At 48.4% G+C, this 9,687-nt stretch overlaps 1 protein-coding gene across 2 annotated transcripts in view; it reads right to left on the minus strand.

Annotated features, from left to right (window-relative positions):
* DUSP14 (dual specificity phosphatase 14) overlaps window positions 1-9,687 on the minus strand; it is a 23,940-nt gene that overhangs the window by 4,644 nt on the left and 9,609 nt on the right. The window lies entirely within an intron of this gene.

Genomic DNA, 9,687 nt, shown 5'->3' on the forward strand with positions numbered 1-9,687 from the left:
TTTTTTGAGACGGAGCCTGGCTCTGTCACCCAGGCTGGAGTGCAGTGGTGCAATCTCAGCTCACTGCAACCTCCACCTCCCAGGTTGAAGAGATTCTCCTGCCTCAGCCTCCTGAGTAGCTGGGATTACAGACGTGCACCACCACGCACAGCTATTTTTTGTACTTTTAGTAGAGACGGAGTTTTGCCATGTTAGCCAGGCTGGTCTCAATCTCCTGACCTCAAGTGATCCACCCGCCTTGGCCTCCCCAAGTGCTGGGATTACAGGCATGAGCTACTGTGCCTGGCTCCATTTACAACTATTTCTATCATTATAATGCAGGGGCTCTCAAACCTGAGCATGTCTCAGAATCCCCCAGAGGGCTGTGCGCACAGACTGCTAGACCCTTCCCCAGCTTCTGATTCCATCCCTCTAGAGTGGGGCTGGAAGAGCTGCCCTTCCGAAGTGAGGCTGCGGGTCGGGGGCATGCTCGAGGACTACTGCAGAGGTGAGTGCTGTGGCTCTGTCCACACTTCCCCGGCATGACTGAGGCACCAAGCATGCTGGTGCTAACAGCTCACAAGTCCCTCCTGGACACTGCCCTTCTCTGAAGGGAGCTGCCTCCTCACCTGAGACTAGGCCCTGCTTTGGGAACCCACATCCCATGAATGGTTAATGCCACGAGACTACACAGAGCAGTCCACAGGTAGAATCACAGCATGGGGAGGAACGAGGACACAGTCCCATAAGGAAACTGTGCGCATGTGCGCTGGATGTGAAATATGAACAGGGCAGAAACTCTGAGAACATCCTTTCCTACAGCAGAGCAGGGTCCTGCCACTTCCCAGTCTTCCCTGGCAGAATCCCACTGGTTTAAAAAGCAAAGTCACTGTGGTAATAAACACAAAATTAGGCCTTCAGGCTGCTGGGGATGACGTTCCTCATTGTGGAAAATCTGGAAGATGCTAATCAAATTTCCAAGTAGGTTATCTAGTTGTTGTCTAATTAAGAGAGGCTTGGCTGTGGACGTGGTGGCTCACACCTATAATCCTAGCACTTTGGGAGGCCAAAGTGGGCAGATCACCTGAGACCAGCCTGGGCAACATGGTGAAAAACAGAAAAATTAGCCAGGCATAGTGGCACATGCCTATAATCCCAGCTACTAGGGAGGCTGAGCCAAGAGATTCGCTTGAACCCCGGAGGCAGAGACTGTAGTGAGCCGAGATCGTGCCACTGCACTCCAGCCTGGGTGGCAGAGTGATGCATCCTCCCAAATTACGCTGTCTAGGAAGCCACTTGCCTTCCTGAGGCAAAGGAACCCAGGTTCCCTGTGGAAGCCGAGCTGATTCTGTTAACTCACATTTCCTGAGTGGTGCTAGGGTACTTGGTGCTGTAGGGAAAACAGATTGTGAGCCCTCAGGGCAGAATCCAAGTGAGACAGACACGTTGCTCCCTCCCTGCTGCCAGTCCATCTCTTTGCCAAGAAACCTGCTTAAAATGCCAAAGCTGGTCCCAAGTTTCAGGAAAACAACTTCTGCCAGAGGGCATGCAGAGGGCACAGATGCTATAGATGCTTCTCTGACAAACACTCCTGAACCCCTTGACAGGTTGGAAAATACATGGTTCAGAAAGGGTAAGAGATTTCAACTTGAGAAGTGAAACTAGGAAAAGATGCAAGGTGTCCGGATTTCTAACTCCGGTCCACACACTGCTTCTCTGTGGTGACTGCATCGTGGCTGTGTTCTCATTACCTGCCTCGCGGCGCTCCACACCTCCAGCCAGCGCATGCCACACATGCAAGGGGGTGTGGATCTGCCTGAGAAGGTGTTTCGGTGCTACTTACAGAAAGGCTAAGCCCAGATGGGCTGAGCTGCTCGTTTCCCCTAGTGCCAGAACAGGCAACTACTGCCACATCCTGGTACACCATTTGGTGCACAAAATGTCCCCCTGGCTGCAGAGGGTGGACCTCAGCAAGGAGCAGCCCCAGAGTAGGCACTACAAGAAACCCTAGAGTCATCCAGTTCTAAGATCAGTAGAACCGGATGGTAAAAAAATAAAAAACCCACGGGTATTACATCACAGGTGCATGAAAATCTCCTCAGTAAACGTGTCCTAGGAGACAGGGAAAGGAGATATGGTAGCAGAGTCTGCCCGTATTTGAGGGATCACAGATTGCATGGTGCTCTCAGAGTGAACATGCCATCCTACTGCAGGGCAATGGTCTCTGGGACGAAGATGACCAGGAAGAATGCTTAAGAATGACCACATCACTGTCTACGGTGTTCAACTTGGCCTTCCCAAGATGCTCTGGTAGTGGCACATGCTTCTTGGAGGAAAAATATGTTTTTCTGGCTGGGGGGAGGGGGTAGGGCAGAGTGAAATACAGAAAGGAAGAGCTGTCCTAAACCAACCCCAGTGGTTTTTTGTTTGTTTTGGGGGGGTGGGGGAGATGGAGTCTCACTCTGTCACCCAGACGAGAGTGCAATGGAGCGATCTCTGCTCACTGCAACCTCGGCCTCCTGAGTTCAAGTGATCCTCCTGCCTCAGCCTCCTGGGTAGCTGGGATTATAGGTGCATGCCACCATGCCCAGCTAATTTTTTGTATTTTTTAGTAGAGACAGAGTTTTGCCATGTTGCCCAGACTGGTCTTGAACTCCTGACCTCAGGGTGATCTGCCCACCTCAGCCTCCCAAAGTGCTGGGATTACAGGCTTGAGCCACTGCGCCCGGCCTGGTTTGTTCTTAACCAGCTATAAGCAACGTCTTCTTAGAGATGATGCTGGTCTTTCTGGATAATAAGCATCGAACACTAAGTACTGAACAAAATAAAAGATTAGTGTCTTCCCAGCGGGCCTCTAATCTCAGTAATGCATACACTAATATTAACAACACCTGATTGCTCCCTGCACTGCAGAGCTCCTGGGATGTGGGCATCAGCCTTGTAGCCTTGTGGTCAGCACTGGCATCCGTACCTGCAGCGGTGGGACCTGACACTCAGAATTGCTACATGGGGTCACAGCCTAATCACAGAAAGCATCCATCCTAGTGCCATGGAGGTTACTGTTCTTTTTTAAAAAAAAAAATGATGACAACCACCAGCAGTTAACTGAAATTCTATCTACGGCTTTTCTTTTCATGTTCAATCAACAGCAGAGAACGGACACAACAGCGCTTCAGATGACTGTAAAACGCTCCCACTAAAATCCTTTCAGCTTTAGGAATTTCAGAGGGTCAGAGTATATACTGGAGAGGCCTACACTGTTACCTTTTCATATTCAAAAAGCTTATGTAATCACATTCTCTCCTTCTAATAAAGTAAATGTCTATCTAGTTCTTTTTGTTTTGAGACCGAGTCTCTGTTGCCCAGGCTAGAGTACACTGGCACAATCTTAGGTTACTACAGCCTTGATCTCCAGACTCGAAAGATCCTGGGATTACAGGGGTGAGCCACCAAGTCTGGCCCACATTTCTGTTTTAGTAACGAAAATGACAATCCTAGCACTTTGGGAGGCCAAGTGGTTGTATCACTTTAAGCTCAGGAGTTGGAGACCAGCCTGGGCAACATGGCGAAACCCCATTTCTACCAAAACACTCAAAAACCAGCTGGGCCAACATGGTGAAACCCTGTCTCTACTAAAAATACAAAAATCAGCTGGGCATAGTGGTGTGCACCTGTAATCCCAGCTAATCGGGAGGCTGAGGCACTAGAATCACTTGAACCCGGGAGGCAAAGGCTGCAGTGAGCCAAGATCGTGCCATTGCACTCCAGCCTGGTTAACAGAGCGAGACTGTGTCACAAAAAATAAGTAAAATGTCAGCCAGGCACAGTGGCTCACAACTGTAATCACAGCATTTTGGGAGACCGAGGCAGGAGAACTCCTTCAACCCAAGAGTTTAAGACCAACCGGGACAACAAAATGAGACCCTGTCTCTACAAAAAAAATTTTTTAAATTAACTGGGCATGGTGGCACACGCCTATAATCCCAGCTACTCAGGGGGCTGAGATGAGGGAGTCACTTGAGTCTGGGAAGTCGAGGATGCAGTGAGCCACGAGTGTGCCACTGCACTCCAGCCAGGGTGACCCTGTCTCATATATACATATTAAAGTAAAATGAAGTAAAAGATACTCACAAATTGTTCCGTCACCTGGAAAGCTTTAGCAATTGTGGTAAAACATCTCAACACCTTCTACTTACTTTGGAGGAGGGGTCGTTTTTGCTTTTCTCACTGTATTAACTAACTGATATGACAGTGTTCTGAGATGAGGATAAATACAAAGCTAAAGACTGAGAGTCACACTCCGGTTCAGCCACAGATAATCCCTCAGTGTGACACGCAGCCACAGAGCCGCTGCCTATGTAGGTGTGACCAGACCAGCCACCTCGATGTCCGCAGATAGACCAGCGCTCGTTCACACTGCATTTGCTGAGGTTAACAGAAGCTGATCATTGGTGTTTTGTTCTGTTTTGTTTTGTTTTTTGAGATGGAGTCTTGCTCTGTCACCCAACCTGGAGTGCAGTGATGCGATCTCGGCTCCCTGCAAGCTCCACCTCCCGGATTCAAGTGATTCTCCCGCCTCAGTCTCCTGAGTAGCTGGGACTATGCCACCATGCCTGGCTAATTTTTGTATTTTTAGTAGAGACAGGGGGTTTCGCCATGTTGGCCAGGCTGGTCTCAAACTCCTGACCTCAGGTGACCTGCCCGCCTTGGCCTCCTGAAGCGCTGGGATTACAGGCGTGAGCCACCGCACCCAGCCCAATCATTGTAAGATACTAGCCAGCTGCTGGGTAGAGAATATGCCACAGCCCAAGAAGGAGAGGGGCAGTCCACTAGATAAGCAGGAAAAACCATGCCAGCATCATGACACAGATGCAAAGATCTGAAGAAGTTCAGTTCCACGTGATCAATTCACAGATTCTCCATGTTGGAAACAGAGTAGAGATGGCAAGAAGAGACCATCAATAACTATAAAAGGTGGAAGGTCTGCATTTATCTCGGTACCATGGGGTAATGTGTTCACATCTGGAATTGAATTCTTGTATCTGGTCCTCACCCACCTTGGTGCTTAAATTACCTACCACTCATTCACACAACAGTCTTTCACTGAGTTTGTGCTATGCGGTCAGCACCCTGCTAAGTGTTGTTGCGACTGCTGCAAAATGTATTCCCCAGAGATGGCCACAGCATCTCCCAGCTCACATGGCATTCTTACAGTGTAACCTTGTTTTTTGTTTTGTTTTTGAGACAGGATCTCGCTCTTAGCCCAGGCTACAGTGCAGTGGTATGATTTTGGCTCACTGCCACCTCTGCCTCCCAGGTTCAAGTGATCCTCCCACCTCAGCCTCCCCATGTAGCTGGAACCACAGGTGTGTGCCACCATGGCCAGCTAATTTTTGTATTTTTTATAGAGACAGGGTTTCCCCATGTTGCCCACGCTGGTCTCAAACTCCTGGACTCACACAATCTGCCCACTTCGGCCTCACAGAGTCCTGGGATTACAGGTGTGAGCCACTGTGGCCGGCCCTTACAGTGTAATCTTGATACTCCTCCCACCCAACAGTGGGGATGATGTCCCCTCATTTGAATCCTGAGAAACCTTTGAGACGGCCTCAACCAAAAGAATACACTACAGGCTGGGCGTGGGACTCATGCTTGTAATCTCAGCACTTTGGGAGGCTGAGGCAGGACGACCGCTTGAGCTCAGGAGTTTGAGGTTGTAGGGGGCTATGCTGGCGCCACTGCACTGCACTCTAGCCTGGGCGACAGAACGATGCTGTCTTTAAAACAACAAACAAACAAAAAAATACAGTGGAAATGATGCTTCTCAGGCCAGAGTACAAACATGTCACACACTGCTACCTTGTTCTCTTAGGACTTGCCTTTGGAACCCAGCTGCCATGCTGGGAGGAAGCCCAAACTAGCCCAACAGAACGACCACACAGAGACACCATGGGCATTTCGCTGACATCCCAACTGAGGCCCCAGCTGATACCCAAGCTCAGCCACTAGATATGTGAGTAGAGATACTTTATTATGATTACAGCTCCCAGTCATCAAGTCACCCCCAGGCTTTGAATCTCCCACCTGAGGCCTCAGACATTGTGAAGCAGAAGCAAGTTGTCCCTACTAATGAGGTCCAAATTCCTGACCTACAGGAATCTGTGAGTACAACACAAATAATCATTTTAGGCCAGGAGCAGTGGCTCAAGCCTGTAATTCCAGCACTTTAGGAGGCCAAAGCAGAAGGATTGCTTGAGCCCAGGAGTTCGAGACCAACTGAAGCAACGTGAGAAGACACTCTCTCTACAAAAAAAAAAAAAAAAAAGCTGGGCGTGGTGATGTGCACCTGTGGTCCCAGTTACATGGCAGGCAGGGGCAGAAGGACTGTTTGAGCCCAGGAGGTCGAAGCTGCAGGCAGCTGTGATTGCACCACTGCACTCCAGCCTGGGGAACAGAGCGAGTCCCTGTCTTAAAAGAAAAAAAACACAGGGACTTACAAACAAAACAAATAGTTATTTTACAACGCATTTTAGAGCTGTGTGATGCAGCAATAGGAACTAGAGCAGGGATATACAGGTAACATAAGGCTTAACCCTGTGCTAGGATTTTATCATCTAACAGCAATGACACAAGATACACATCCAAAAACAACTGAATAGCAGTAAGAGACGGACTACCATTGAGTGAACGAAACAACTGGTGCGAACTGGGTGCTGCAGCAACACAAACAGGATCCAAGCAAAGTAAACACAGCCCATAGCACTGAAAACCTAAGCTGTTTCTTGGGGAGTGGTTTTATAGAACGTATACCATGCTTTTTCTCCTCCCATTTCTGCCTTTCAAGAGCCCCCTTGTCCAGGCATGGTGGCTCACACCTATAATCCCAGCACTTTGGGAGGCTGAGGCAGGCAGATTGCCTGAGGTCAGGAGTTCATGACCAGCCTGGCCAACATGGTAAAACCCTGTCTCTACAAAAATTAGCCGGGCGTGGTGGTGGGTGCCTGTAATCCCAGCTACTTAGGAGGCTGAGGCAGGAGAATCATTTGAACCCAGGAGGTGGAGGCTGCAGTGAGCCAAGATCACTCCACTGCACTCCAGCCTGGGTGACAAGAAACTCCATCTAAAAAAAAAAGAGCCTCCTGTTTTAGACTGGGAATGGGGGCTATTCTGCATTGGAATGGAGAATACAGCCTTTTTCTACAGCCCTCACTATTCAACAAGTATGACCCAAGTCCCAGCAGCATTGATACCACCTGGAGGCTTGAAAGAAATGCAGAACGCAGGCTCTATACCAAGATCTACGGAATCAGCTACAGCAGGTTAACAAGATCCCAGGTGATCTGTATACACAGTTTTTAAAAAGTGCAAACTGAAGATTAAACTCATTAAAAACTAACTTAATACAATGTGAAAATCTGCCTCACTCTGCCCCCTCTGACCTATGGCAGCACGTTCGGGCACCTGTCCCACGTAAGCCACATGACACTGCTCAGCCTCTGCCGGATCAGTATCGTTCTGCTATCGCGGTTCCCAGAGACTCAGAAGTAAACGCAGGTTAAGAGGCTTTCCCAGACTCTACATAGAAAATTAGTAGCCCCACTGGGACCAGAACCGTCCTTCCATGAGTTGTCCATTTGTTGCTTAAGTCATACAATCGGACCACAACGGATCCATCCATTCAAAGTCTACCAAAATGCACATTTCATTGTGGGCAGGGTCGGGGGGGGAACTGCGGGGGGTGGGGAACTGCAGAGAGAAAGGAATTAAGGAAAATAAGGTCAGGTCGATGTGACTGTGCTTTACTTCTACAGTCTAGGGAGTAATCTCTAAGAATCCTAAACTGTTGGTGGTACAAGATGCTCTTCGGGTGTGAAATATCCAATAAAACACTTTCAAAAGTCCACAACTGTATTTCAACTTGTTCAGTGAGAAGTGGAAACCAATTTGAGCAACAGCTTATATAAATAACACTTTAAAATCTCTCAGGAATAAGTGGTAAAAATTAAATGTGAATCATATTGCTTGGTTAAATGATAAACTTTTATTTATGTAAGTCAGAACATCTAGAGGCAAAGCGCTTTAAAAAAAAAAATCACATATCAGCAATAAAACCCAGGTAGGTATGAGTTTGCCTCAAAACTGTCAAAGTTACTACTGCCCTCTGAGAAGCAAGACCAGGAAATCGCAGAAAATGCAGGTCTTTTCATAAATAAGATTTCAGTCCTTACAAGTTCATTATTACTTTAAGGGAAGATAAAGAACGGAATTTATGGCCGGGCACGGTGGCTCACGCCTGTAATCCCAGCACTGTGGGAGGCCGAGACGGGTGGATCACGAGGTCAGGAGATCGAGACCATCCTGGTTAACACGGTGAAACCCCGTCTCTACTAAAAAATACAAAAAAAACTAGCGGGGCGAGGTGGCGGGTGCCTGTGGTCCCATCTACTTGGGAGGCTGAGGCAGGAGAATGGCGTAAACCCGGGAGGCGGAGCTTGCAGTGAGCTGAGATCCGGCCACTGCACTCCAGCCTGGGCGACAGAGCGAGACTCCTTCTCAAAAAAAAAAAAAAAAAAAAAGGAATGGAATTTATAAATTAGAATAAAGTTCACAGGACTAAGAGCTCAGCAGTTAATAATGCACCCTTTGATCATCTCACCCTTTGATGTCTCATTGGACATATCAAAATCCTTAGAACTTCAGCAGTAAGCTGCAACCTTCACCCTATGAGGACTTTCTTACACCTGGTCCAATTCCACATCTTTTAGTGATTTTATACCAAATTAACTTCATTTATAATATACTGATATATTAATTTCCCATTTTTCTTTACAAATCAAAGGCACCTATAATTACCACGCTAGAGTTTCTGAGCAGGGTGAGGTAAACAGTTGAGTCTTCTGCTTCAGCTGGATGGAGGGAAGTGACGCACGCCACGCCCACTCCCACGCTGAGAGCAGTCCTACTGCACTGTGAGGGCAACTGGGTGTCTGCGCCATCCTACAGCAAAGGGAGGGATCGGGTTTTCAGCTGAACGAGAGGGGTCCCAAGGCAGAGGATCCTGAAGTTATTCCCTTGGCTTTAACTGAAAAAATACTGTCTTAAAACGCAATATGACAATGTAATAGTTCCCTTTAGAAGACTACATTACTAATTATTAAAACATTTCTAGGCTGGACATGGTGGCTCACGCCTGTAATCCTAGCAGTTTGGGAGGCTGAGGCGGGTGGACCACCTGAGGTCAGGAGTTGGAGACCAGCCTGGCCAACATGGTGAAACCCTGTTTCTACTAAAAATATAAAAATTAGCCAGGCGTGGTGTCAGGTGCCTATAATCCCAGCTACTCGGGAGACTGAGGCAGGAGAACTGCTTGAACCCAGGGGGACGGAAGTTGCAGTGAGCCGAGATCGCGCCACTTCACTCCAGCCTGGGTGAAAGAGTGAAACTCCGTCACAAAAAACAAACAAACAAAAACATTTCTAGAGGGTCAAATGTGGTGGGTCACACCTGTAATCCCAGCACTTTGGGAGGCCAAGGCAGGAGGATTGCTTGAGCCCAGGAGTTCGAGGCTGCAGTGAGCCAGGATCATGCCACTGTACTCCAGACTGAGCCAATGAGACTCCATCTCTTAAAATCAAAAAACAGGGGCCGGGCGCGGTGGCTCAAGCCTGTAATCCCAGCACTTTGGGAGGCCGAGACGGGCGGATCACG

The sequence above is a fragment of the Colobus angolensis genome, unplaced genomic scaffold (assembly GCF_000951035.1).
Source record: "Colobus angolensis palliatus isolate OR3802 unplaced genomic scaffold, Cang.pa_1.0 Scaffold37, whole genome shotgun sequence".
NCBI lineage: Eukaryota > Metazoa > Chordata > Mammalia > Primates > Cercopithecidae > Colobus > Colobus angolensis.